This window comes from Lepisosteus oculatus, chromosome 14, assembly GCF_040954835.1.
Source record: "Lepisosteus oculatus isolate fLepOcu1 chromosome 14, fLepOcu1.hap2, whole genome shotgun sequence".
Classification (NCBI taxonomy): domain Eukaryota; kingdom Metazoa; phylum Chordata; class Actinopteri; order Semionotiformes; family Lepisosteidae; genus Lepisosteus; species Lepisosteus oculatus.
This window is the reverse complement of record NC_090709.1, coordinates 38,019,748-38,046,385: the sequence shown is the minus strand read 5'-3', so window position 1 is coordinate 38,046,385 and position 26,638 is coordinate 38,019,748. Positions and strand designations below refer to the sequence as shown.

At 41.5% G+C, this 26,638-nt stretch overlaps 2 long non-coding RNA genes across 9 annotated transcripts; one reads left to right on the top strand and one right to left on the bottom strand.

The window, feature by feature from the left end:
* Positions 1-1,010: 1,010 nt before the first annotated feature.
* On the bottom strand, positions 1,011-5,303 carry LOC138243195 (uncharacterized). Of its 4 annotated transcripts, none has more exons than XR_011192029.1 (5): positions 4,529-4,618; positions 3,904-4,062; positions 3,588-3,714; positions 2,915-2,975; positions 1,011-1,092 (listed from the first exon to the last, which is right to left on the bottom strand). It is a non-coding gene; the product is annotated as an uncharacterized lncRNA (long non-coding RNA). The 4 variants fall into 4 exon arrangements; XR_011192028.1 differs by lacking the exon at positions 1,011-1,092 and adding an exon at positions 1,951-2,034; XR_011192027.1 differs by lacking the exons at positions 1,011-1,092; positions 4,529-4,618 and adding exons at positions 1,966-2,050; positions 5,276-5,303.
* Positions 5,304-6,274: 971 nt separating this feature from the next.
* On the top strand, positions 6,275-24,847 carry LOC138243081 (uncharacterized). Of its 5 annotated transcripts, XR_011191934.1 has the most exons (13): positions 6,275-6,355; positions 6,598-6,729; positions 6,844-7,263; positions 9,023-9,163; positions 9,339-9,506; positions 11,743-11,871; positions 12,650-12,814; positions 13,225-13,312; positions 13,552-14,236; positions 15,457-16,155; positions 22,379-22,553; positions 22,879-22,920; positions 23,204-24,847. It is a non-coding gene; the product is annotated as an uncharacterized lncRNA (long non-coding RNA). The 5 variants fall into 5 exon arrangements; XR_011191935.1 differs by lacking the exon at positions 9,339-9,506; XR_011191933.1 differs by having other exon boundaries at positions 9,339-11,871.
* Positions 24,848-26,638: the final 1,791 nt, after the last annotated feature.

Sequence of the window (26,638 nt, the reverse complement as noted above, 5' to 3'; positions counted from 1 at the left end):
CTGTGGCTGTGTTGTCTGTGTTAAGCTGCTGTTGCACTGCAATTTCCCTCACGGGATCAATAAAGTATCTATCTATCTAAAGCCATCTGAGGTTCTCCTGAGGAACACGATTGTGCTGTTCCATTACTGTCCACAGTGTCATATTTATTTTTTTATTGTTCTTCTACACACTTCAGGACTAATTCTGGTTGTACATAGTGCATGATTTAAAGTCCAGAACTTTGTTCATTGGTTGTGCTCTTTTGCATCTGAAACCTGCCTACTTGTGTCCATCTTTAATGAAACAAGAAGGCACAGCCAGGTCTTGACTGAGTTTTTATTGTGCTGATTTGTAGCCTCAGTCCTGCAGAACTAAGTAGAACAGTACAGGGGGAGAGCTGCTTCTTTCGGAATAACCTTCCCAGGATTTTACAGTGGCACAAGTAGGCAAACTTGTTTGAACAGGAAAAATGGTCTTTTTGGGTGGTGCAGGCAGGCCATGATGGTGATTATCTAAGTTACTCTTGGAAATACTATGATGCCTTTTTTCAGACCCTTTGAATGCCTGTTTGTGCCAAAATGCTGACTCATGGAAATGGGTTTCAAGTCAGCACTGGAAAGGGACAAGATAGGAATCCTTGTGAATTATGGAATTGGAATAAGACTCCTTATGCACAACAAGTCACATTTGGCTACAAAACTTTTATTCCATTAATAACTCAAATTCCTACAGAAAACACTCCACTAGTCTCTCCAGCTCCACTGTTTCCATATGGAATTTCATGAATTCATTCTCTCCCTTTCAGTACAAAGGTCCACCTGCTAGACTTGTCCATGACCAGCTGTGACTGTTTGGGACCTTTTACGTTGAAGTCGACTTGCACAACTTCTGTCACATCCTACTTTTGTTTCAAAATCAACATGTGTAGTACCTGCACAAGGTGTGTGCCGTGTCAAAGATACAGTGGAGCCCTTTGCTTCACAACAGAGTGTTGGGAGAGGGGAGACCCCCCTGCCTGTGTAACAGTACCTTTCTCTGCTTTCCCACTGGTGTGTAGTCCTGATGGTCCCAGGAGGTCAGTGAGCACAGTACCTTCTGTTCCAGAGATGATACTTTCAAGTTTAAAGACAAAACTGCAGTTAAAACTCTTATCTAACTTTCACACTCTTGATAATTCAATTGGACTTGTAAACATATTGTTCTTGTAACCTTGTATAACACACCTTAAGACTGAGTGCCACCTACAGTGGTAGCATGTTTATTGCTTTTAAACATGTCTAGGGCATCAAGGCTGAGGAGAAGGAAGAGTTGAGGGGTGGATAAACACCAGATAAACTGGGAGTGTTTGTTACAGATTTCACAGGAATTTTACTGCATTACCTCCAAACAAGGCAAAAATGTCCTACAATATTCTGTCATCTTACTAGTCACAGATCCTTCAGCATGAGCTAATGCCTTCTGGTTTTACCATGGTATAGCAGGATGTGTGAATGAAGCATCCAGCTGTATTTTCATGGCTTTGCTCTAAAACCACAGCTACTGCCCAGGGTTCTCAGTAAAGTCTCACCCCAGTCACTTTGAGCAGAAGTGAAGCCTCTGGATCCTCAAATTTTGGACAATCACTTCAATTTTTTTAAATCAGTTTCTACATAGTCCAAATCTAGCAATTATAATTTGGACCTTATTAACAACAGTAATTTCTTTAGCCAGTCCTAGTGCTCATTAAGAGATTTGTCTTATGGTTGAGTAGGCAGTGAGGATCATGATAGCTCACTCAATACTCTTCTTCCACTGTTCATTCTGGTTTACTTGTGAGTCTGTTGGTTGAGACCTGCTAATTTTATTGGATGTTTACATTGACGTAAGAATGAAATGTGCCTGCACTAGAGGAGCCCTGGGGTCCTAGAGGATGAAGGCTGCCTCCCAACGTAGATTGGAAACTCAGGCAAGAGAACCAGCAGAAAAGAGGCCAGAGCTCCAGGGCGAAGGCCAGGAACCCTGGTGCAGACTGGAGTGCAGGTTTGGAACTGGGAGCTGTAGTGCAGAGTGAAGGCCTGGAGAAAGAGCAAACTGGAACAGGAGATGCAGCGTAGAGTGATATTGCCAAGTTAAAATTGAACCCAGGCTTGAATACGTGAGGAACTCTGTTGTACCTTAATTTTTACAGTCATCCACTTTTGTATATTTTGTTTGCTTTTTACATAAGCTATCGCACATAATATTTTTAATTAAGCTTTAATGCAAAAGCACTCTTTAATTGTATGTTTAAAAATTCACAATATGTATAAATACATTACTTCTCTCTGAAAAAAGGTAACCTACTTACATCTAACATTTTCAAATTTAATGGTGCAAAACCTACCGCTATCAGAAAACAACTTAAACTTGATAGGTTAGTCTAGTCATGAACATTCTGAGCAAAACCATTTCTCCTGTATTTTAAGGAAGGTTGTGTGGGACTGGGCAAAAGAGAACAGTGGAAGAAGGTACATTTTAATATGTAAATGGAGTTGAGTATTTTTTCCCCAACTGCTTTCTCATACTTTTTTGTACTCTGAAGACAAACATTTGAGGTAAAGCAGTTGCCACATTGTCAACGATTGGTTGAGCTCTGTGGGCTTTGCCCTAGCTTTTGAAATCACTTCCACAAAAATTTCACTTTTCTTCCACCCAATAGGTACAGGAGACCTAAATTAAACTGCAGTAATTAAACTGGGTCTCAATTCCTCCTTACTGATGTCAGCTTTCATTGAGGTGCACATGTGAAGCTGCTACAGATCCAGAAGACAATATTGATCTTGGCCACCTTGTGGATTTTGTAAAGAGTAGTGAGATTCTGCTAAGGTCAGACTGGAAAGGCAATGGAAAAGCTTCATTTCTAAAACAGTCAGTTAACTGTATAAACAAAACAAACATTTAACCAATGATAGTTACCATTTTAAAGGACTGATGGCTTGTTTCAGCATAGGCAGACAGTTAAACTCCAGATTATATCCTGGAAAGACATGGGTGTGAACTTCTACTTGTGACACTTAATCTCATCTGGCACCGCCACCATATGCTGGTTGTAGTTGCAGGTAGTAGGTATGTATTACTAGTACCACAGCAGCTAAAAAAGTCATGTTTTAAACTAGTAAGTGCTTGAGGAGGAAGCTGTCCACATTTGTTGGTTGTATAGGAACAAGAAAGTTAATTGCAAAGTGAACAATAGATTGGTTTCCACTGCTGAGCCTTAAAACTGGAAGATAATTTTAATATTGCCTATAGAGCACTATTCCAGTAGGAATGTGTCCAGCGTTCACCTCCACTTCCCCCCCCAGTTTAATTGCAGTACTGTGCCCATGGATTAACACTTGCAGTGTTACATGCTGCACCCAAGTAAGATGGTAAGATTTATCACTTTTATAAACCTAGAATAGTACACTTGCCTATGGAAAAAAAGACAATAGTAACAGATTAAAAAACTACACCATTGATGAATCAATCACTTAAAATGCCATTATAGTTCAAAACTTGGCATAAACTAGTATGTGTTGTAAACAGTATTACACAGTTATAACCTGTGCAGTTCAATCTGTGATTCAGGGAAACTAGTACATTTACTCACTTTTTCCATGCTCTACACGAGATGCAAGTGTTACTAAAGAACAGTTTGCACCAGGAAGAAAGCTCTGCATCACGTTTTGCAAAAATGACAGAAGCACTGAAGATGAACCACCTCCCAGGGTTTGATGCTGTACATGAGGTAAGGAAAAGGGATACTATTGATAGGCCATTTGAAGTTTAGTAGTCAAAGCCATAGTCTATCCTTCTCAAGGGTAAAGGTACACCTATATCTGTATTTTATGGTTGTTCAATTAAGGAAAATGACAAATCAGTTATTTTGGTTATATAGCTTTTGTGTAATCACATAAGCATATTACCCAGCCCTTTATTGAAAGAACCCAAGGCGTCTGCGTCCGTGATGTGGCTAAGCACTGTTTGGGACTCCCACAATGGCAGGAGTACAGCACCTCCTGTTCTCAGGATCACTCTTCACAGGGGTCCACGGGTCCTCCTTCCCAAACCCTGGTTCATTCCAGCTGGGAAATGAAGGACAAGGACAGCAGCTCTGGTTAACACTGCTCATTAGGTGCCAATTCTTTAAAAACATGGAAAACCTGAAGAGTAAGTTTGTTGGGCCAAGACGGGGTATCTATGCTCTAGAGCAGTAGTTCCAAGTCTTGGTGACCTGCACACCTTTGGGACTTTATTTAACTTACAATATATTACCTTAAATCTCCAACATGAGTAAGAGCAGGGAACAAACCAAAGTCAATGAAGGGTTTGATTGTGTAACTAAGGGCTGAGCTGAAACAAGGTCACCAGGAACAGGATTGGGAACCACTTCTCTAGAGTTAAGAGCCACTGGAATTGTTTCCCAAGATTCAGAAAAAGTTATTTTCAATAAACTGGGAAACCCTCACTTTGGTGGGCAGGTGGAAAGTGTCATAGCTTAACAGAAGGATTCCACATGAAGGAAAATGGACACTGCTACAGTGTACCTACCCAGCTCACAGTATCCTGACCTTTCCATCAGGAACAGGCACTCCAGTCAGTTTACTAGAACCAGCCAAGTGAACGAATCTAAGAGCCCCCACTCATTAAAAAAGTCAACTAGAGAAAAACAGCACTTGACAAAGAGGCTTGTCCCAAAAACAGCCAGATGTCACCACTTTATAAATGCTGAATGAACACAGGAGCAGTGACTTCTTTTACACCTTAAGCTGGGCTGGCACCTCCACAAGAAACCTGAGTAAAACCAGTTTTCCAAGCAAAAAAAAAAAAGCCAAAATCAATTGGAAACAAAAAGAAGGCTTCACAGTTGAAATGTGTTTTCTTTCTTCTCTTTTCAGCATGGAATATGCATATTACTTGTTCCTTTGCAGACTGCGCATGCTGATGCAGGTACCCACCTACAATATCAATTAGTCCACCAGAAATGGCTTCATGCAGCTTAGCTGCTTTCTACCAGGTAATCAGGAAAAGTATACTAGTTATATTTTACCTATGAAATATAATTATTAGACTATTATAGGAATGCAAACTAAATGGTCATAATCAAGTGTTTGATAAAACAACCTTGTAAAAACTCATTTAAATCAATATTTAGCAACAATACAAACACTTGGTGCTCCAGTCCAGGAGTGGTCGTCCCCTTTAACCCCAGAGAGTGAAAAGCCAACTAGTTCAGCCCTGTAAACTTAAAGCAAATCTCAAGAACATATTCTACCCCACAGAGCAGCCTGTACTCACCCCTGTTCTGAACCACTGAATGGAAACAGGAGCAAAGGGAGTCCTCTGTTTTATACCCTGAGCCAGGCTGGCACCTCCCCCATGGAATGTAGCAAAAACAGAGAATGGTAAAGCATCCACAGGTGACAGTCGTAGTGGCTGTGAAACAGGTTTAACCCACAGTTAAAAGGGGTGTTCCTTAATGTCTTTTTATAGGACCATACATGTGAATAAGGATTTAATTGTACTTGTGTATATAACAAATAAACTGAACTGAATAAAAAAACAGCCTTGTAAACACACACATATGTAGGAGAGATGAGTTTCTAGTCATCTGCAGATATAAATGTGAAATTTAAGAGCCCAACCATTACTTATTGTACTCCCACCATGTTCATTTGTCATATAAATTAACTTTTTTAATTAGTTTTTTTTTCCTCAGGAGTGTAGGAGTGTTATTTTTTCTTGTGTTTTTTTTCTGTGTGATTAGTGATGGTTTTGACCAAATAAAATGTTATGTTAAGTTAATATCAAGGTTGCAGTTATGTTTTGTTACACAACCAAACATGTTGTGTTTATATATGTGATATACAGTGTGGATATATATACACTTTGAACATTTGAAATTATATTAAGGACATTTTAAGGATCTTGAATAATTTGCAGTTTGGCTTCAAGTCACTTTTCACCATTTATGAGTGAAATTTGAAGGGATAAAAAGGTGGTTTAATCACTAAGAAACTGCAACTAATTGAATAACAGGAGCAGGGTGCTATTTAACGAGTGTTCTTGGTAGTAATTTGGAAATTAATTTGGCTTTGGGATGAGAGATCAATAGGTTAGCTGGCTAATGCTTGTTTGGTCGTTGGAAGCAGGTGTGTGTTGTATTAGAAGCGGTGGGGGTTTGGTAGTGGCCCTTTGAGGAGATGCTGGGATTGGCCCCTGGTGAATTAGCCACAGCTGTGAGGTCATCATGAGGCTTATACAAGGCAGCCCAGGAGGGTGGGCATCTGGGCTCTCTTTGTCTCTTACTACAGCAAGTGAAAGAGATTTTGTTATTAGACTGGTGGTTGTTTGTTTTTAATGTAATTATTATATAAGGTAAATTATTTTGCTATGCTTTTTTTAACCAGGAGTTGTTGAAGAATTGTAAAGCTTTTGCAAAGATGTGTTTTTAAAAACTTTAAGAAGTGTCAATACTTGAGAGTATGGAGTGAAGTTAAGATTAGTGTGAAGTCTCTATTTGCTTTTGGTTTAGACAATTTTTAGTTTTCCCCAACACTTATACATTTTGTTTTAGTGTATGAAACTCTTGTTGGTAAATACTGTGATCTCTTCTCTAGAGCTCAAACCGGCAACAGGAAAGGCTTTATATCCTGACTTGACAGTTTCACTGGGACATCAGGGAAGACCCTTCTCTGTCCAACATGCTGGTGTTCCAGTCTCTGCTGGACTGTAGAAAACTGGAGATGCAGGTCAGTGCGGGGTGAGCTCTTAAGGCTGGGAGAAGTCTGTATGGCACTTGTTCTGGTCCCCTCTCTGTGGCAGTGGGGTGGCCATTAGTGTTTTGCTGCCCTTGTCTCCTTCAGGTGCTGTTCTGAGAGGCAGATGGTGACAATGAGCACATTCACTTGAGAGAGGATGCTGGTGGAGTTTCCAGATGAGATTTTGTTGGAACGGTGTGTGGAAACTGCACAGACCAGCTTTTTATAAGGCTGTTCAGCAGTGGTTCTGATTGTCTGTGAGTTAAACTACACTGCAGTACTCAGAGCTTCTCAATCCCTGGCCATCTCAATGCACAGTATGGAGACACCGCTTGGAGAATTGTTCAGAGGAAGCTCACTGGCTGGCTAAAAGGATACCCACTGTGTGACCTGTTGATGCCCACCTGTGCATATTGAAGTCTTGTGGTTTTAACAGTGGAAGGTGAAGAGGTGCTGCAAGCAATCCTTGAATATTCTGGATGCCCATGGATCTTGAGCAGTTGTAAAGGTAGTGTCTAGGAGGAGGTGAGTTTCACTCTTGTATCCTGTTTTTTTAATTTATTTATTTATTTTTACCCTTAAGAATTGGCTTAGTGTTAGTTTTGGAAGACTTCTGGTGATTTTTCTATCATATTTGAGGTGTAGGTTTTCTTATCTTCTGGGTGCTGTACTATATACTGACATGTATAGTACTAAACTGGTACTGGGAGTAAAAATTCTTACTGTTTCAAAGTGAAGAGGGTTAAATCTAAAATCTAAATCTCTACTTCAAGTTCTGCTGTTGGAAGGGTTGACCAGGCCTTTGCTCCCAGAGGGATGACCTTTATTTGCCAGGAATGTGCAGATGTGGCACACTGTAGACTGGGTGCTTTCTCTTCAGTGAAGATCTGCTTGAGGAGTTCTTGGTTACTAAACCAAGACAACCGCTGTTAGGGGACCCTGTCAGAGCTGCTCAGTGAGTTCTCTACCACCCAGGAGTAGAGACTGGGGTGACTGTGTGGGGCAGCTCTGGGCTTGACATTGCTTGATCCTCCTTCAAAGGGAGGAGTGGCTTTCTGTTCTGACTGCCACTCTGCACACCAGCCTTGGAATGGCTGTTTCTAGGAGCACCTGAGCCACCTGGCTGGTTGAGCCATAACTGACTGTTCCAGGCAGGAGGGGTCCCTGATTTTACAGCCTTTGTTTAGTTGTAGTTGCTGGGGTTCTTTGTGTTTTCTAACTTAAATGAAGTGGTAAATTAGGAATGGAAGTCCAATACTGAAAGTGTTGTGCAAGCACAGGGAAAGATCTGGCTAAATTATTTTGCTATGGGTACCAGTGGAAAATGGAGATTCACAGTATGTGAGATTTATTTCATGGGTGCACACATGTAAATAAATCTAACATTGACTGAAATTCTGAACTGAATTAAATTAAAAAATGGGGAAACCTATGCTCCAGTCTAGTGTAAGGTGGACTTCCTGATTTAGCCCAGTGAGGCTGTATTTTTCCCCATTATCTGCACTAAAAGCCATGCTGTCAGAGGTTTAGTGCAGAAAGGGGAGGTATGAGTTTCTAGGTGATTGAAGTGGTATGTATTCTCTTGTGAGAAGGGAGAGAGAGCAGTATGGAAACTTACTTGTGCTGGAGGACTTCATTGTTTGTGCTCCTGTTTAAACTGGTTTTATACTGCATATTTTTCCCTTGGCTCCTGTGTATTGACCTGTGACCATACAAGATACTATGGTAGTAAACTATTTCTAATTTTACACCTCTTAGAACATTTGAATGACTTGATTAGGGAATGTTAAGCTTAGTTTTACCAATGGCTTGTTCTGCATATGTACAAGCTGTAATCTCCCTAATGGTATAGAGCATGCTGTAGCTGGAAGGCTGAAATCAACTTTAAGTGTTAAAACTCAAACCGTCCCCCTCTTATGGAGCTCCAGTCAAGGCTGCTGCTGTTGGTACTGAAGATGGTTAGTGTTTTTGGTTTTGTACTGCTGTGGAACCTAATTATTTTTTTGGAGGTGGGGGGGACTTTCTGCTCTTTTTGTAGTAAATGCAAACTTACTGCACCTCTTTCGTTGTGTGTTGAGGCATTTTCTTAAAGCATTGTCCACCACTATTTGTTTGGGTATACAACTTTGAAATGTCTGTCAATTCTCTGTACTGTAAACTTGTTACTGTTTTTATGTAGAAGTACTGGTAGTTTTATTTAGGTGTACATTAGATGTACTTGTATGTACCCTATGTCCAGATGGGAAAAATATCTTCCATTAACTATTTTTCCCCTTTACTTTAGGAATGTTAGTCTTCTGTAAATTGACCTAAAGATCTGAGTATTTGTGTGGCACGGGGAAGCAAGTTGAAGAATTCTAATCTCTTGCCTCAGAAGCTTGCAAGCTAATGTCAAGGAAGAGAAGCAAGGGCATCTATGTCCTGGGTGAGCAGGACAAGGATTTGGTTTTTTTTCTTTCAGCCAGTAAGGATCCAGCATTGAGGGTTAGGATCCGTGATCCATCAGGATTGGGGTGGAGTTGAGTTGGATGCACTGAATTTGATTCATTGTTTTGTTTTTTTTTTTTTTGTTGTTGTTTGGTGCTACATGTTTATTCTAGTGAGCTGTTGACAACCATTAATGAATATTGCAAAAGGATCCAGTTTCCCTGGACGTCTGCCGTGTCAAAGGAAGAATGTTGAGGAAGCGGAAGGCTGTGTCTATTTCAACTATTGCCTGAATCCCTGACCTTGGCTGCTCTGTGATGGGCAGTTTGCAGGAAATACTGGTCAGTAATCCAGTCAGCCAGAGTCTTTAATGCTGATCCAATTATTGCTCTTAACTCAAGTGCACTCTTGTGGCCAAGGTAAAGGTGAGTTTGAAGGTACGTAGAGGGGAGGTGTAGGTCAAGATCTTTTGGTGTGGATTGTTAATTGATTTTAGTACAATGATCAGTGTTCCCCAATCCCTGGCAAGATGAATCCACAGTGTGGAGAAACAAGATTGGTGAATCCTGTTCAGAGGGAGCTCACTGGCTGGCTAAAAGGATACCAGCTTTGTGACCTGTTGTCCATTTGTGAGTATGGAAGTCCTGTGCTTTGAACAGTGGGGAAAGTGAAGAGGTGTAAGCTGTCCTCAAGTTTCCTGGATGCCCATGGATCTTGGAGGAGATGGAAGGGTAGTGTCTAGAAAGACACTGTGCCTGGAGACAAGGTGGGTTTCACTCACCCAACCCCCCCCCCCTCTTGGATATCTTCTGGTGGCAAATGACATGGTTTTTAATGTGTTAAACCTTTTTGGCTTTCTTTCTGGGTTTGTTCCCTGCTTGGTTGAAGCTCTCCTACACCGTCATGCATTGGACTGGCTGCCATTCTGACTCAAAGACTGAATTACTGCATTGTATGTGATTTTATTTCATGGGTGCACACATGTAAGTAAATCACATTGGATACACTGCAGTACAACCGTGACTTGGCACACTGCAGACTCCTTACTGGTTGAGGCTCTGAGGAGATGGCATGTCAGCCAGGTTCTCTTGATGGGTGTCGGCACAGGAACTGCTCTCTTCAAGGGAGAGGAACTGCACTGGATCTTTTCCCTGTGGAAAGAGCCCTGGACTGGGGGGTTTTCTCTGCTCTCTACATTGTTTCCCTGTTAGCTTGTCCTGGGCAGGTGCTATACTGAACATTTTGCAAGTTCAGCGCGATCCTGGATTTGGGGTTGAGCTTCCTTAGTATTTCTGAAAAGTGCAGAGGACTTGGACTAAATCCTTCTCTTCCATTTCAGGGTCTCTGCTGTCAGAAGGGACGAGCAGGCCTTGGGTCCAGAAGGACTTGGAGTGTGACAACATGCAGGGGTGTCAGTTGTACTTATCTGTGATGGAGTCTAAGAGTGGAATCTGTTACTCTGTACCCATATAGTGGTAGGAGATGTGAGCTTAAGGCGAATGGACACCTCCTGCTTGAATCTTTTGGTTTTACATGCATTGTATCAGTTTAAAACTGGTTTGAATCAAGTGGGTAGTGCTGTGCTTGCTCCAGATAAGGAATTTTTCAGACTTAAGACCCCTGCCTTAAAGTCTCTTGCTCAGCAGTTTCCATGCTAGTTCTTGGGACCATAAAGTGCTGCATGTAATTAAGTCATATGCAAAGAATTGTCTGTACTGGTTAATATTTCTGCTTTACTTCAAGTATGTTTCAGATATCATACCTTTCTCTAGTCTTCCCAAGCTGAACACATGGTTAAGTAATTTTGTTCCTCCAGTCTTGTCTTATTTTAAATAAAGGTTAATTTCCTTTTTAGTTTGAGATAACTAATGGATTAATAGTGGTGGGAAAGTTCTCTATGGTTGATTATAATCCATTAATTATCCAAATCTCATCTGATTAACAGATGAGGTGGTAAGTGCTAGTTTAGTCATTGGAAGCAGTTGTGTTGAATTGGAAACAGTGGGGGTGTGGAGGTGGGACACTGAGCACAGGTTGGGATTGGCTCCTGTTAATCGCCCTGAGGAGTTTTATAAGGCAGCCCTGGAGCCAGTGTGTTCCCAGCTGCAGCAGGTGAAGACGCTCCTGTGATTTGTGGTGGTTTTTTACTTTTAAAATGTTAGTATTACTGTGGTAGGTAAGAGTAATAGCTTCTTTTGAGGTTTTAATTTTTTTCTAGGTTTTTTTTTTTTGCAAGCCAGTGTAATCAGATTTACTGCAGCCCTGAGCTTTATTGGATGAAAATCAAGTGTTTTGTTTTAGTGATCATTGATCTTTTTACGTGGTGAATTAACTAATTGTATGGATAAAGCTGAGGTGATGCATCTACTCAATTTGTTTTTGTTTTTTTTATCGGCTTAAATTGTTAGGACTCACAGACTGTAAACCAATCATCCCACTGCCTGAAATTCCTGACCCTAACCTATAACCTGCACCTTCAATGCTGACCTGATCATTGATCCTAACCCAATCAGTGCACCCATGTGGCCAAGGTAAAGGTGAGTTGCAAGTCAAACTTTTTGTGCATTTGGTCAGCAGTGATGTGCTTCCCGGTCCCTGGCCAGCTGTATGCACAGTGTGGAGTGACAGGCCTGGAGAATCCTGTTTCGAGGAAGCTCACTGGCTGGCCGAAAAGATGCTAGCTGCGTGACCTGTTGATGCCCTACCGTGAGTATAAAGTGCAGAACTTTAAAACGGGAGAGCGAAGACATGCTGCAAGCTGTCCTTACATTTCCTGGATGCCCATGTATCTTGGAGCAGTTGCACTACCCAGAGCAGAGGTGAGTTTCACTCTTCTCCTGTCTTCCCTAATCCAAACCAAATTTGATGCTCTAACCATTTAGTATTGGTGAGTGAGCATCTCTTTCAGATATCTTTCATGTTGCTTAGTCCAAATTGATCAAATGACCCCCTCACTTGTAAGAATTTTACAATGGAGGAAAAGGTACTTTTGGTGTAGGCTTAGTGTTAAACTCTTGAACCTCATTGCAACATGCTATCCACTTAGAAATGAGGTGTAATTTTGGATTTGTCTGGTCTCTTTTGGGTGATGTTTGCTCCTTGATTGGGTGAGGCACTGACGTGCACTTGACTGGCTGTCATTCTAGCTCTCAAAGACTAAATTAGTGCTTTGTATGTGATTTATTTCATGGGTGCACACATGTAAATAAATCACTTTGGTTCAATTGTGACCCGATGAATCGGACTCCTGGCTGGTTACAGCTCTGAGGAGACAGCATGTCAGCCAGGTTCTCTTGATGGGTGTTTGCACAGGAACTGCACTTGCTCCCCTGTGGCACGACAGTGGACTGGGGGGTTTCCTTTGTTTTCTGCAGGGTGTTGTCCTGTTGGTTTGACTTGGACCCTGTTGGTAGTGAAAATGCGGACTTGACTGTTTTCCTAGAAAGGTAGAGGACTTGGGTTAAATCCTTCTCTCCATTTCAAGCCCTCTGCTGCCAGTAGGGATGAGAAGGCTTGTGCTCCTGAGGGAAGACCTTTCATCACCAGGAGTGGAGCGCAGATGGGGCCGGTCTCTTTCTATGAAGGTCTACTGGAGGAGTGGGGAGCTTGTTCCAAGTCTGAATGTCATTGATAACATCAGAGGATTCAGGTTTGACTACAATGTGTACACTAGCTACATGGGGAACATTTTCATTGGGTACAGTACATACACCTGGGTTCACGTACAATTGTGTAGACTGTTGTATGGGGTATATTTATGTGTACTGGGCAGATGGCTTTTGGCATGGGACATAGTGTTGTATGACAAACTCTTGGCTACTTCTAGTTTGTACTTGAAGTTGAAAGACCCTGTAATCAGGATCAGAGATGCAGGACAATCTGAAAGCCAAGCATTCTTTAGTTTACTGCATGGAAAACTGAATATTTTGAGAATCTTTGATTTTGCAACTAATTTTAACTGTAGCAATCCGTTGGGCATCTTCAGTATTCAAGCCAGTGTTGTGATGCAAGATAGTGATGTTGAAATACTTTTTTTACACTGTGTATTCCAATGAGCAGGTGACAGCTGTCAGACTGAGAACGGGGGAGTAGGAAGCATTACTGCTGGTGAACTTGGGCTGCGCCGAGTGAACAATGTGAGCTGAAGGTAAGCAAAGGAGAGATTCAGGTCAGTGTGAGGAGAGCTTTTAAAGCTGGGAGCAGCCTACACAGCACAACCTGGTCCCCTCTGTGTGGAGGATGGGAGTGGTTAGTTCTGTTTCTTTTACAGTTGGTGCACGTGGCAGTGGTTGAAGACAAGATGCTCCTAGTCTCAAGAGAAGAGTGTCTTGGTCTCTGGAATGTTTCTGTGATTTGGGGTGGAATGCTGTGACTTGTGCTCCCCAGTCCCTGTCCACCTGAATGCAAAGAGTGCTGATGGACGCCTTGTTTGGAGATGAGCTTCCATTGAATAGTATTGGCCGTCTGAAAGGATATCGGGAGTGTTCTGTGAGTATTAAACACGTGGGAAGGTTGTGCAGAACATTGTCTAATCATTGGTGAGTTTTGGCATTTTGCATCTTGTGACTGGTTCTCTACACTTTCCCAAATCAAAGAGGACTGAAATATCAAACTGTAGTGTTTGATTAAAAGCATCTTCTTTATATGGAGTCAGGTGTGAGTGTCTTGCTAGCAAATTCCAAATGCAATGCCTTTTCACTTTTGTACTAGGCTTAGTTTTGGGATTCACTGGGCAAGTTTAGCTTCCTGTTGAACTGTGGGTTTCTTTATTGTAGGCTTTTGTTTTGATGTTTCTTGCTTAAGCAGTTGTAGCACCAGCAGCCTCCTCCTCTTGGAGACTCCTTGGAGATGTTTTCAAACAGTGAAATACCATGTCTGAGACCCAGTCAGATCAGTGAGTTCCTTACCACTCAAGAGTAGATTGGGGAGGTTGTGTGGGGCAGCTGTGGGCTTGACACCACTTGAGCAGCTTTCTTTTCCGACTGCTGCTCTACACATCAGCCTTTTGATGGTTGTTCCCAGGAGCAGCTGAGCCACCTGGCTGATTGAGCCAAAGTTGACTTTGTTCCAGGTAAGAGGGGACTCTGATTATGTAGCCTGGAGCTGCTGGGTTTCTTTGTTGGTTTTTTAGCCTTAATGGTAAAGTGTCACTGTAGCATAAGTACTGGTTAATCAGGGGACGGAAGTCAAATACTGAAAGTGTTGTGCAAGCACTGGGGAGGATTTGGCAAAATTGTTTATGGTATGACTGGGAAATTAGAGAATTGTCAGTATGTAAGATTTATTTCATGGGTGCACACATGTAACTAAATCTTACATTGAAATTTTAGAAGTGAATTAAGTAAATTAAAGGGGGAACTAAGAGTATGGTGTCTTCCTGATTACCCAGTGAGACTATTCTGTGAATGTCCAGCACAGTCCTGTCAGAGGTTTAGTGCACAAAGGGGAGTGTTTCCAGCTGATTAGAAGTGGTTGTGTACTGTGCCTTGTGAGGGAGAGAGCTACATGAAGACTGTTGGACTTTCTTATACTGGATGTGTACTTTAACCATGAGCACAAACTGTTATTGGTGTAAAACTGGCTGTGAAACTTGGTTAAGTGGTTCTGCTGATCTTCTAGAAAGCTTTTTTAAAGGTGCTTCTAGTCATTGAGGAATATGAGGCTTAGTTTGACCATGGGTTAATCGGTATGTGTTCAAAGTATTCTCTCCATGATGGTCAAGTGTGTGATGCAGCTCAAAGACCTCAATCCACTTGGTGCCCTATCAATCAGTTTCAAGTACTGTGTGCTTTTGTTTCAATTGTTTAAAATATTTAAGCTCTAAAGCCTTTTCACCTTGGTTAAGGCTGTAGCGGTTTGGTACTGAAGATGGGTAGTGTTTTGATCTCATACTGCTGTGGATCCTTGTTGTTTTGGAATTTTTGTTACTTTTGCAAAATCAGAAGTGGCTTGTCTCAAATTGAGTTTAAGGCAAAAATTCTGCTGCACTAGGTATGCATTTTTAGGGTCTCTTTAAAAAGATTGAATTTCAATTACTATTTTATTTGGATATGCAGCTTTGCATAATCAGTTCTGTTTTTCAGTAGTGGTGGTTGGATTTTAATGATGGGTAAGTTGTGCTTGAATGTGCAGTACGTCTACATGGTGAACTACTTTAAATGGATTTGGTAACAATCATGTATCTTGGTTATAAGGCTGTTGGTTAAGCTAGAGGTTTTTAATTGGGTGTCTCAAATTTTCTACTTTTTTGCTTTTGCAACTGATTTGACTAGTTTTCATTTCTGGTTTCAGCCAGTATCCAAGCTAATCTCAAGGAAGTGAAGCACAGCATCTAAGTCCAGGGTGAGAACTGTCCTGGAGTATTGCAACAAGATCCAGAACTGTCAATGTTAGTGGTGTCTGTGTCCATGCTGCATGATGGTCCAGCTCAGAAGAGAGGAGGCTAGCTTTGTCCTGAGTAAGGTGAGGTGATCCACCTGCTTCAAGTTCTCATCTACAAAAACTTCCAAGCCTCTGAATAAAGTGGAAATGGTGGTGGGTAAACCAATCATCCTACTGCCTGACGTTCTTGGGCTGTAACCAGCATCTTTGGTGTGGATATGCATTTGCTCTCGCCCTAATCTTTGCTCTTTTGAGGCCTAAGTACAGGTGGGTTTGAAGGTAAGTAGAGGAAGTGCAAGTGTAGCTGTTTTTCCTGAGATTGGTCAGCAGTGATGCAGATTTGTGATTTTGATTATAGTTCAGTGCTTTGCAGTTCCTGGCCAGCTGAATGCACAGTGCAGTGACAGGCTTGGAGAACCCTGCTCAGAGGAAGCTCACTGAATACCAGCTGTGTGACCGGTTGATGCCCATTGGTAAGTAATGAAGTCTGTGGTTTGAACAGTGGAAAGCAAAGAGGTGCTGCAAGCAGTCCTTGAAATTCCTGGATGCACATGGATCTTGGAGCAGGTGCAAGGGTGGTGTAATAGAGGACATGTCCCTGGAGCAGAGGTGAGTTTCACTTTTCCTGTCTAACCGTATCCATTTCAAACTTGATGCTATATAACCTTTTAGTATTTGCTTGTTAGAACTGTTTACTGAAGCCGAAAAGCTTCTTTTGGAGTAGGCTACATGTTAAGCTCTTGGATCTCTTCTGGTGTATAACGTCACGCTTTAACATGCTGAACACTTAAACGGTTTCTAGAGGTGAAGCTTTTTGGGGCTTTCTTCTGGGTAACTTTTCCTCCCTGCTTGGTTGAGGCATTTGTATACTAATGTGCACTTGACTGGCTCTGTAAGACAATTACTGCTTTGCATCGGATTTATTTCATGGGTGCACACATGTAAATAAATTGGTTTCGATGCACAGCAGTACAATAGCGATTTGGCACACCAACAGCCTCCTCCGTAGACTCCTGCTGGCAGTATCAGCCAGGTACTCGCGATGTGTTGGCACAGGAATTGCTCTCCTCACAGGGGAGGAACTGCACTGGATCCCTCCCCTGTGGCAAGAGCCCTTGACTGGGGGTTTTCTCTTCGCTCTCTGCAGGGTGTCTTCCTGTTTTATCTTGGACAGATGCTGCACCATAAACATTTTGGAAGTTTAGTACAAAACTGGAGCTGGGAGTAAATGTTCTTACTGTTTCTAAGTGCAGAGGATCATAACAGAATCTGTCTACTAGGTTATCTGCTGCCAGAAGGGTTGACTAGGCCTTTGCTCCCAGATGGATGACCTCTCATCACCAGGAGTGGAGTAAACGGAGTAATCTAATTATCCTACTGCCTGATTAGTTTACTCCTAACCCATCTTGCATTTTTAGTATAGATCATGTTCTGCTTAATCAATTATCCTTATCTTTTTGGCTTTGATGTAAATGACTGTGGGGGGGGGGGGGGGGGTCTGATTTTTTTTTTCTTTTTTCCACAGGATGCAGTTTTCCCATAGCTGTCTTGGTGGAGAGCAAGGAGTGCTACTGCTTGGGAAGTGGACTTGGGCTCCTCTCCGTGAACAAGGGGAGTTGAAAGTAAGTAGAGGGGAGATGCAGGTCAGTATGAGGGGCACTTTTAAAACTGCATCTGCATGGTGGTAGTGTGGAGGAGGAGAATGGACAGTCCTGTTTTGTCCTTGCAGTTGGTGCACTGAGAGGCAGCTGTCAGATGAGGACTGTCACTGGAGAAAGGATGCTTTTGAAGTTTTCAGCTCCTGGTCTCAAGAGAAGAGTGTTGGTATCTTGGTCAGTTATGTTCACAGAACCGCCTCTCTCAATGAGGCTAGACCACAGTGGTGCTGAGTGGTATGATTGACTCTGGAATATTGTTTGTGATTTAGAGTGGAATGCCATGATGGGTGCTCCCCAGTCCCTGCCCACCTGAATGCAGACAGTGCTGATGACGTCTTGTTTGGAGATGAGCTTCCATGGAACAGACTTGGCTGTCTGAATGGATATTGGGAGTGTGACCTGTGAGTATTGAAGTCCTGCAGGTTGAACACTAGAAAGCAAGGACGGGTTTTAAGCTGCCCTTGGTGAATCTGCTGGGCACCTGTGGATGTTGGAACACATGCAAAGGTACAGTAGTCATGCAGGACACTGTCCCTACTGCAGTGGTGAGTTGTGGCCTTTTGCATCTTGTCTTTGATTTGGGAAAGTGTAGAGTTCAAGTTTCATTATACTTATATACAGGTATATGGTATAACGAAATGCTATTTGGCTAGCTCTTGGATGTTAAGCAGTACAAAACAATACTTTTGTATAAGAAAATAGGCAATGTGCAAGATCATACTTCAAGTATATGAAATAAAGGATAGAAAATCTTATGGAGAGTGAGCTTCTTGGCAAGTGAGGTAGATTTCAATGTGTGCGTTTTTAGATTTGATTGAGGGTTCAGCTCATGGGTGAGAGGCTGGAAGTTTAATAGTTGTGTAGTGCGTGGGTAAAAACTGTCTGGGCCCAAATACTCCGGTACTGGTTTCCAGATGGTAGAGGCTCAAGCAGTGTTCTTGCTAGGGTGTGTGGGGTCTTTGCTTAGAGCTTTCCTCAAGCACTCTCCATCATAAATGACTTGGATGGGAGAGTAACCCCAGTGATGGACTGGGCAGTTCTCACCACCCGCTGTTGGGCTTTGTGGTCCGCAATACTGCAGTTGCCATACTACACTGATGCAACCTGTGTGCTTTCTGTAGTGCATCTGTAAAAGTTGGTGAGAATCTGGAGACATATCTTAGCTGCCTTCAACCGTCTTGGGGAAATACAGGCTGTGTTGTACTTTCTTAATCAGACAGGTGGACGATGGATTAAGCACACACCCCAGGGGGACTTCTGTGTTCAGTTGGTGCTGGAGGTGCAGTTTCCAAGCTTGACAGCTGGAGGTCTGCCTGTCGGAAAGTCCCAAATCCCATTGCAGAGGGTGGTGTTGTGACCCAGTGCATTGAGTTTCTGGACTAGTTTCTGGAATGATGGTATTAAAAGCTGAGCTGAAGTAGATGAATAGTAATCCTGTGTATGTTTTCTTTTTATCCAGATGTGGATAAAAAGTGTTGCTGGCTTCAAACTGAGCATAAAAGGCATTGAGCTCATTAGGCAGGGAGGCATCATGGACAGATGGTCTGCCTTTTTGTAGTCTGTGAGGGCCTGTATACCTTGCCACATGTGCCTTGGGTCAATAGTGCTGAAGTGTTACTCCAGTTCCTGTTTGAGTGTGATTTTTGCATGTTTAATACCTTTCTTTAGATTGATACTGGCTGACTTCAGTTCTGATTTATTGCCCGATTGAATGTTGCAGACCTCTGTTCATCCATGGTTTCTGTTTAGGAAATGCTCTTATTACTTTTGTCACATAGCCAGCACATGTCTTGATGTAGCTAGTGACTGATGTATATTCCTGTATGTCGATACATACTGTGTGGATGCCTCTTTTAATAACACCTCAGTCAGTGCCTTCAAAACAGTCCTGCAGGAGTGATTCAGCTCCTTCAGGCCACACTTTCACTGTCCTGACTGCTGGTTTCACTCACCTGTGCAGCTGTCTGTGTGTGGGGAGGAGAAATGGTGATTTGTGGTCTGTTTCCACACTGGGGGAGGGGTATGGCCTTGTAAGCATTCTGAATGTTGGTGTAAACGTGGTCCAGAGTGTTTTCTCCTCTCGTTGGGAAGGAGACTTGCCGATTGGTATTTCAGGAGAATGGGGTTGAGTTTGTAAGACTAAAGTCACCCAAAATGATAAAGGTTGTCGGGATGTGCAGATTCTTTGCCATTAGTCGGGGGTGGATGTAGATGGCAGTCATAAACGGTCTGAACAGTAAACTGCTACATCTGTTTTTGTGCAATATGCCAGGGACTTGTGCAATACAACTTTGTGTACTGTTTTGGTTTATTCTTTGTATGTTCTGGACTGTGAGTAACTACTTGATGCACTTCTCACTGTACTGATTGTATTGTATCATTCATTACAATGCTGTTCACTTTAGCTGCTGTTGAACTGCAATTTCCCTCATGGGATCAAAATATCTACCTATAATAAGTTTTAAATTCCCTCAGCAGATAAAAGGGGTGTTATTTGATCATTAGAAATTCCAGAGTGGGTGAGCAGTGTTTCATGATGGAAGATGTTGCACCATGTGTTAATAAAAATGCGAACTCCCCCACCTCTGGATTTACCAGACTCTGTAGTTCTGTCCATGTTGAAGGCAGAAAACCCATCTAGGTGTATTGCTGAGTCTGTAATACTATGTTAGCTAAGTTTTGGTGAAAACATGAGTCAAGAGTTGTAACTGAAATTGAGAACTAGAGCTTGATTACTAAGGCTCCTGCCTCCTTTAGAACTAGGAAACGAGTCTTGCTAGCTTATACAAAATGTTTAAATGTCTTTTCAGTTTATGAGGCTTAGTTTTGTGATTTCTGGTGGGCAATTTAAGCATCCTTAAGCTTAATCCACACGATTAGTAGAGCTGTTGGTCTATTTCTTGGAAATGCTTGTCGGTCTTGGTTAAGCAGTGTCTCACTTCACTGGCTGTCTTTCTGGCTCTGAAAGCCTGAATTTATTTCATGGGTGCACTTTGAAGTAAATCTCTTTAGATGCACTGCAGCACAAGAATGACTTGGCACACCAGCAGACTCCTGGCTGGTTACAGCTCTGAGGAGATGGCATGTCAGCCAGGTTCTCTTGATGGGTGTTGGCACAGGAACGGCACTTGAACCCTCCCCTGTGGACTGGGAGGTTTCCTCTTTGCTCTCTTCAGGGTGTTTTTGTTTGTTTTCTCTTGAACAAGGTTTGCTGTGAAAATGTTGAAAGTGGAAATGCTGGCTTGACTGTTTCTAAAAGGTGCAGAGGATCAAGTCTAAATCTGCACCTGAGTTAATTACAGATGTGGTACGCTTTAGACTAGGATTGCAGCTGGGGTTCATTGTAAGGATTAAGATGCCTAAAACCAAAAGTTTAGCACTGAAAGTAATGCTGTCCGTTTTAGTGCAGAAAGGGGAGGGATGAGTTTCCAGCTGTCTGGAAGTGGATGTGTGCTGTGCTTTGTGAAAAGGGGGAGCTGCAATAATATTTATGCTTTTGTTAGAGGACTTTCTTCTTGTGGATGTTTACTTTTTTTAAACAATACTAACTACTACATTAAGTTTTGTTCTGTGTATATACATCATAGTACTGATGTATACTATACAAAATGGTGCATGGTTTTGCCCAGAGTATCTTGTACAGCAGGTCATATAAAGGAGATGTGGCTGTAAAAGTGTCAACTTGTGCAAAGTGGTTGTCAAACCTGAACTTTGAGGAGTTTCTATTCATTGGGGAATGCAAGACTAGGTTTGATCTGTATGTGTGCAGGCTGTAATCACCCTGATGGTAGAATGCATGAAGTGGCTGGAAGGTTTAAATCCATTGGTTGTGACCCATCACTAGGTTTTGAGTGCTGCTGGTGTGCTTTTGAGTTTGTTCTGAATGTTTAAGCTTTAAAACCCTTTCAGTCCAGGCTGCAGCCGTTTAGTACTGAACATGGTCAGTGTTTTGGTCTCGTATTCCTGTGGATCTCAAGATTATTGGGTTGCCCTGAATTTTTCTTTATGTAAAACCAAAAATTTTAATTTTGGTTTTTAAGTCCCATTTCTACAGCCCTAGGTATACATTTTAGTGTGCTTAAAAAAGCCTGAATATCAACCACTATTTAATTGGGTGTAAAACTTTTTGAGATTTTGACTTGTATGAAATCTGTACTGCCTTTTAATAGATGGTTTTATTTAAAATGAGTTTTATTTCCATGTGTTCGGTCTACATGAATAAAAATGTTAATGGACTTGGTCATTCCCTTTTACCTTGGTTATACGATAGTGGAATCTAAGCTTGATGGTTTTAGATAAATTTCTTTCTCTATTTATTGCTTGTGTAACTGGTTTGAACAGTTAATTTTCATAGCCAGTCACCAATCTGTTAATGTCATGGAAGTAAAGTATGAGCATTTTATATGCTGGGTGAGACTTTTAGATTCTTTTGGATGCCTATGGATCTTGGAGCTGTTGCAAAGGAAGTCTAGGAGGACCTTGTTCCTGGAGCGATTGGTGAGTTTCACTTTCCAATAACTTTCATTTCTCTAATCAAGTCTAAATCAAATATAAACACTTAATTTTGTCCTTGCTTGTAAGACGTTTTGTAAAAAGCTCCTTTTGGTTTGGTTAAGCTCTTGTTTATCTTCTGGCAGAGCACATTATGCTTTAATGTGCTAAACATCTAGAGTCATAGTGGTGTAGTTTTTCTTTGACTTTCTTCTGGGTAATTTTTCCTCCCTGCTTGGTTGAGGTATTTGTATACTAATGTGCACTTGACTGGCTGTCATTCTGGCTCTGAAAGATGGAATCAGTGCTTTTGTATGTGATTTTATTTCATGGGTGCACACATGTAAATAAATCACTTAAATACCGAGCAGTACAATGGTGACTTGGCACACCAGCTGCTCCCTTCAGTGATTTCTTGCTGGTTACAGCTCTGTGGAGACCACATGTCAGCCAGGTTCTCTTGATGGGTGTTGGCACAGGACCTGCTCTTCTCCCAGGGGAGGAACTGCACTGGATCCTGTGCCAAGAACCCTTGACTAGGGGGTTTTTCTTGGCTCTCTGCTGGGTGTTTTCTTGTTGGTTTGTCAGGTGCTGCACTGTGTTCATGTTGGGAGTGGAAATGCTGGCTTGACTGTTTCTAAGAAGTGCAGAGGACCTGGTCTGAATCCTTCTCTCCATTTCAGGCTCTATGCTGCTAGAGGAGATGAGCAAGCTTGGGCTTCAGAGGGAGGTCCTTTCATCGCCCAGGAGTGGAGCACAGATGGGGCTGGTCTCTGGGGTCTTTCAGTGAAGGTCTGCTAGAGTGGTGTGCTTGTCTGAAGACTGCAAGTTAAAGGCAGCATCAGAGGATCCAGTCAGGTGAGTGAGGCAAGTTCTCATTTTGAGTACACTGGGTACATGGGGTTTCATTTGAGTACTTTGGATATATGTTGATTTGTTTAGGTGCAGTTGTGGAGATTGCATGTCAAGTTAGATAATTGAGTATATTGGTTAGGCAGCTGTTGGCATGTGCATGGGAGTTGTATAGTACAAACAACTTTTTTTCTTGCCTAAACTTTTTACACTTTAAATGAACATGAAAGATCCTGTTATCAGAGGAATGTGGAAGAATCTGAAACCCTGCATTTTTAATGAGGAATTGAATATTTGAGAATGTTAACTGTTTTAATTGTCTTGTCTTAAGCTAGCACACCTAGGAGGAGAAGCAAGTGGATTTATGTCCTTGGTAAGTATTCAAGAACAATTTAGTTTCTCAAGGTTGAGGGAAGGGAGAGGTTTAACTGGCTGTTTTGGGGAACTTGTGTGGGAATGTTAAATGCTTTAAACAAGGTATTAGAAATGGACTTGAGTTCTGCACTCTGTTTTTTGCTTTATCACATTTTAGGGTGGTTTTGTTGGTTTGTCCTGAAAAGGTAGTACTGAACATTTATAGTAGTTTAGGTCAAACTGGGTGTTGGAAGTGGAAATGTAGGCTGGACTACTTCTGACTAGTGTTTTTTTTTCTTCAGGTTCTTTGCTGTCAGGGGGATGACCAGGCCTTTGCTGCCAAGAGAAGACCTTCACCAGGACAGGAGCCCAGATGCAGCAGACTGGGTAGCAGGTTCTGTCTGTGAAGATCTTGATGAATCTGTTCCCATCCCAGAAGCCAATGGGCACATCAGAGGATCATTAAAGCTGCTGTAGAAGTTTCTAATGACAGGCAAAAAATGGGGGGGTCTTTTTTGGGTTAATTGTGGGCTGGAAAGAGGTTCAGGTGCTGTTGATGGTCCAACAGGAGCTGTGAAGCTCTAAGTGAATCTCTGCACACCAGCCTTGTAATGGCTGTTAGGACCTTGGCTTGTAACTCCAGCACCTGAGCCACCTGGCTGGGAGGAGACAGTGACTTTTGGTGCAGGAACAGAGAAAGAGTTCCAAGTTTTGTAACTTGGTAGCTACTTTGCACATTCTTAGCCATTTTGAAAAGCGTTTGAGAGGCTAAGGTCAAGCAATGATTTATTTGCATGGGTGCACACATGTAGATAAATCTTGCCTTGGCTGTAGAGTAAAAGTGAATTAAACCTATTAAGTAGGGATGAATAAAAGGAAAACTAATCCCATCCACTCATTTAGGAAAAGTTTACCTGAGTGTGGCTCTTTTTTTGGTACCTGCACAGAAAGCTCTTGTCATGGGAGAGGATTTTTGTTTTATGTTGTGGCTTTGTAAATACTTTGCCAGAGAATGTTCTCGTGTATTGAATGTCTTTTTGTCTGTATGGGATGTTAATAAAAAAGTACCAATTTTTTTTCTTGTACCACCACCGTCAACATAAGTTGCTGTTAATTATATTAAGTACATTGTGCCACTGGATCTGCTTTTTCCTGTAGTTTTTATTTGGACATTTTGCTCCCTAATTGATTGGTTTCACAATTGATTTTTTTTTTTTTTTACTACTGGGGAGGTTCAGGTCCTACTTTTTGGGTACATTTGATGTAAGTAGAGGATGTTTATTAGCACTCTTTAGGCATCTAAGCTTTGGTATATATCTTTAGGCATTGACAATGTAAAGCACAGAATTTTAATGGTTTGGGTTTATGAAAGTTATTAGATTTTGCCCCTGGGTGGTTTGTGCCTTGTTCAGTTGTGTATAAATGAAAATGTACTTTATTTTCTTTGTAACAGAGGTTTTTAGAATGAAGGTGTCTTTGGTTGTGATTGGCTCAGCTTTGGTTTTCTTCAGTTCTCATGTTTTACTTTGGGTTTTTTTTTGTCTAGCTTTGGCTTCATTTTTTTTGTGTGAACTTTTTTGCAATTACCTTGTCCTAACATGTTATCAACCTTTGTGTTCTTTTGTAGTATGTTTTGTCATCTTTTGTTTTTTGCTTTTGGTTGTAGTTCCCTAGTGTATTGAAGTGAACGTAGTTGAAGTTGTCGGGTACATTGGTCTTTGTATTAGAAACACTAGTTTAGGATGGGCAAGTGCCTTTGTTTTATATGGCTGGCTGGGGGTAGTTAAGGTTAGCCAGGGTTTCAGATGCCGAAGACCTGAGTGTTTTGGGTTTTTGTGTGGTTGGCTTTCTCACTATTAGCCAGCCTCATTTTGTTTCTTTTATTTGGCACTGCTCTAGTTCCATGTTATCCTGTTTATGTACCAGTCACTTTAAATAAATCTTTTGCACCAAAACTTGTCATGCTTTCTAAGTTCTTTACCAGAAACCCACCAACATCCAAGACCATCCTAGAAGTTACAACTTTAGACACTTGGGGTTGTAACAGGCATACTGGACACCCTCTGTGACTAGCAGTACCATCCCCTATAGAGGGAGTTTTTACTCCTACAGTCCTGGAGGGGATTGCACCCTTGTAAGGTTTCATTTCCTCCTTGCTTGTCCCTTTATGCCTTTCTCCATGTGTAGGCAAACTCATGCATCTTGGGTAGTAAGGTTTTGCTTTTTACTTTATGCACCCTGCTCAATAGTGTTAGTCCAGTCTGGAGGTAATGTTGGCACTATGGTTTATTTTTTCACTGTTTGTGGTTGCTGCTAATGTCATACTGGTACTTTTCCATCTGGGGTGGTTGACTTTTTTTACTGATGCTCTCTACAGTGCCTCCCATTAGTCACAATGGATACACTTATTTAAGAGTAAACAAGCAGTTCCAGTGCAACTGAAATTACACCAATTAAGTCTTCCATTCCTTTCCATGTGAAAATGTCCCAAAAGCAGTTTACTTAAGCTGTCCATTATATAAGGTTTTCTGTATGTGTAGTGAATTTGGGTGCAGCTATTCATATGTCTTAATGCATTAGTTGATGTCTTTAAAAGAACAAGTCTACTGGAAGTATTGCCAAGATGAATCCATTTCATACTGTAGTAATTGAGACTACATTGCAAAGTACTATTTTTGTAACATGTTGGTGTGAAATTGTTATAGCTGCAGTAGTTGTAGATTATAGAATAGACCAAGAGAATATAATAGATTTAAGAAAGGAGTTATCAGAATTGTATGGAGTTGTGTAGAGGTTGCCATTTAGGGCAGAGACAACTGCTAGCATTGGTGGCAGTAAAATTATTTATACATTAGGTTTAGTCTAGCAAATGTAATTGTTACACAATTTTCATCCTTTTAAACTAATTAGATTTTTGGTTAGTGAGGTCTTTTTTTATAGAGGGCTTGGTCTGTCTCTGCAATAGATCTGTTGTGGATGTTACTATAAGTGATTTCTGCCAGCAAAGAAGTATAAATCTATTTACAGTGGTTTAACCATACTGCTCACTGCACCAATGAAGATCAGATGGAATGCCATTCCTTTCATCTACTTGTGCCAGAATGCAATTAACCTACCTCCATGTTCTTGGACTGTGGCAGATAACACATCTCGGAGACAGCCACAAACTGGAGAGAAAATTACATGAGAAGCCCAAATCTGGTTCTGTTCCAGTCGTCCCACAAAGTGTAATGTGTAGAAAAATAAACTGGTGACAAGTACCATGTGTAAGGAGTGTTTATTTTCATGAGCCCTGCATGAAGGAGTCCTTTGGAACCATGATGATGGCTTGGAGAGAAGCAAGAATGTGCACATTGACATTTAATAAGCAATGGTATGTATCATTCATAGGATAAATAAAAGTTTCACATTAGTTATATCATAAACTTGAGTTGGTAGTTAAAGCAACCTTTTCTTCATTTTTAGAAGAACCCAAAAAAGTGTGAAAAGGACAGGTTGTCCAGATCCTGCCTCTTCAAGTTCAACTGCTTGTAGATGTAATTACATTTCATTAATGAAAACACAATGGTGACATACTGAGTTTATAAAATATGCCACTCCAGTATTCATATATGCCATATGAGATTGGTAGTTATCAAGGTTTTGTTGATTTATTACTCTTCTACTTTTGGTACAGTAGCTTAGCTGCTCAATGTATTCTACTAGAGTTTAGGGGTCTTTTTCTCAAATCCCAGAGG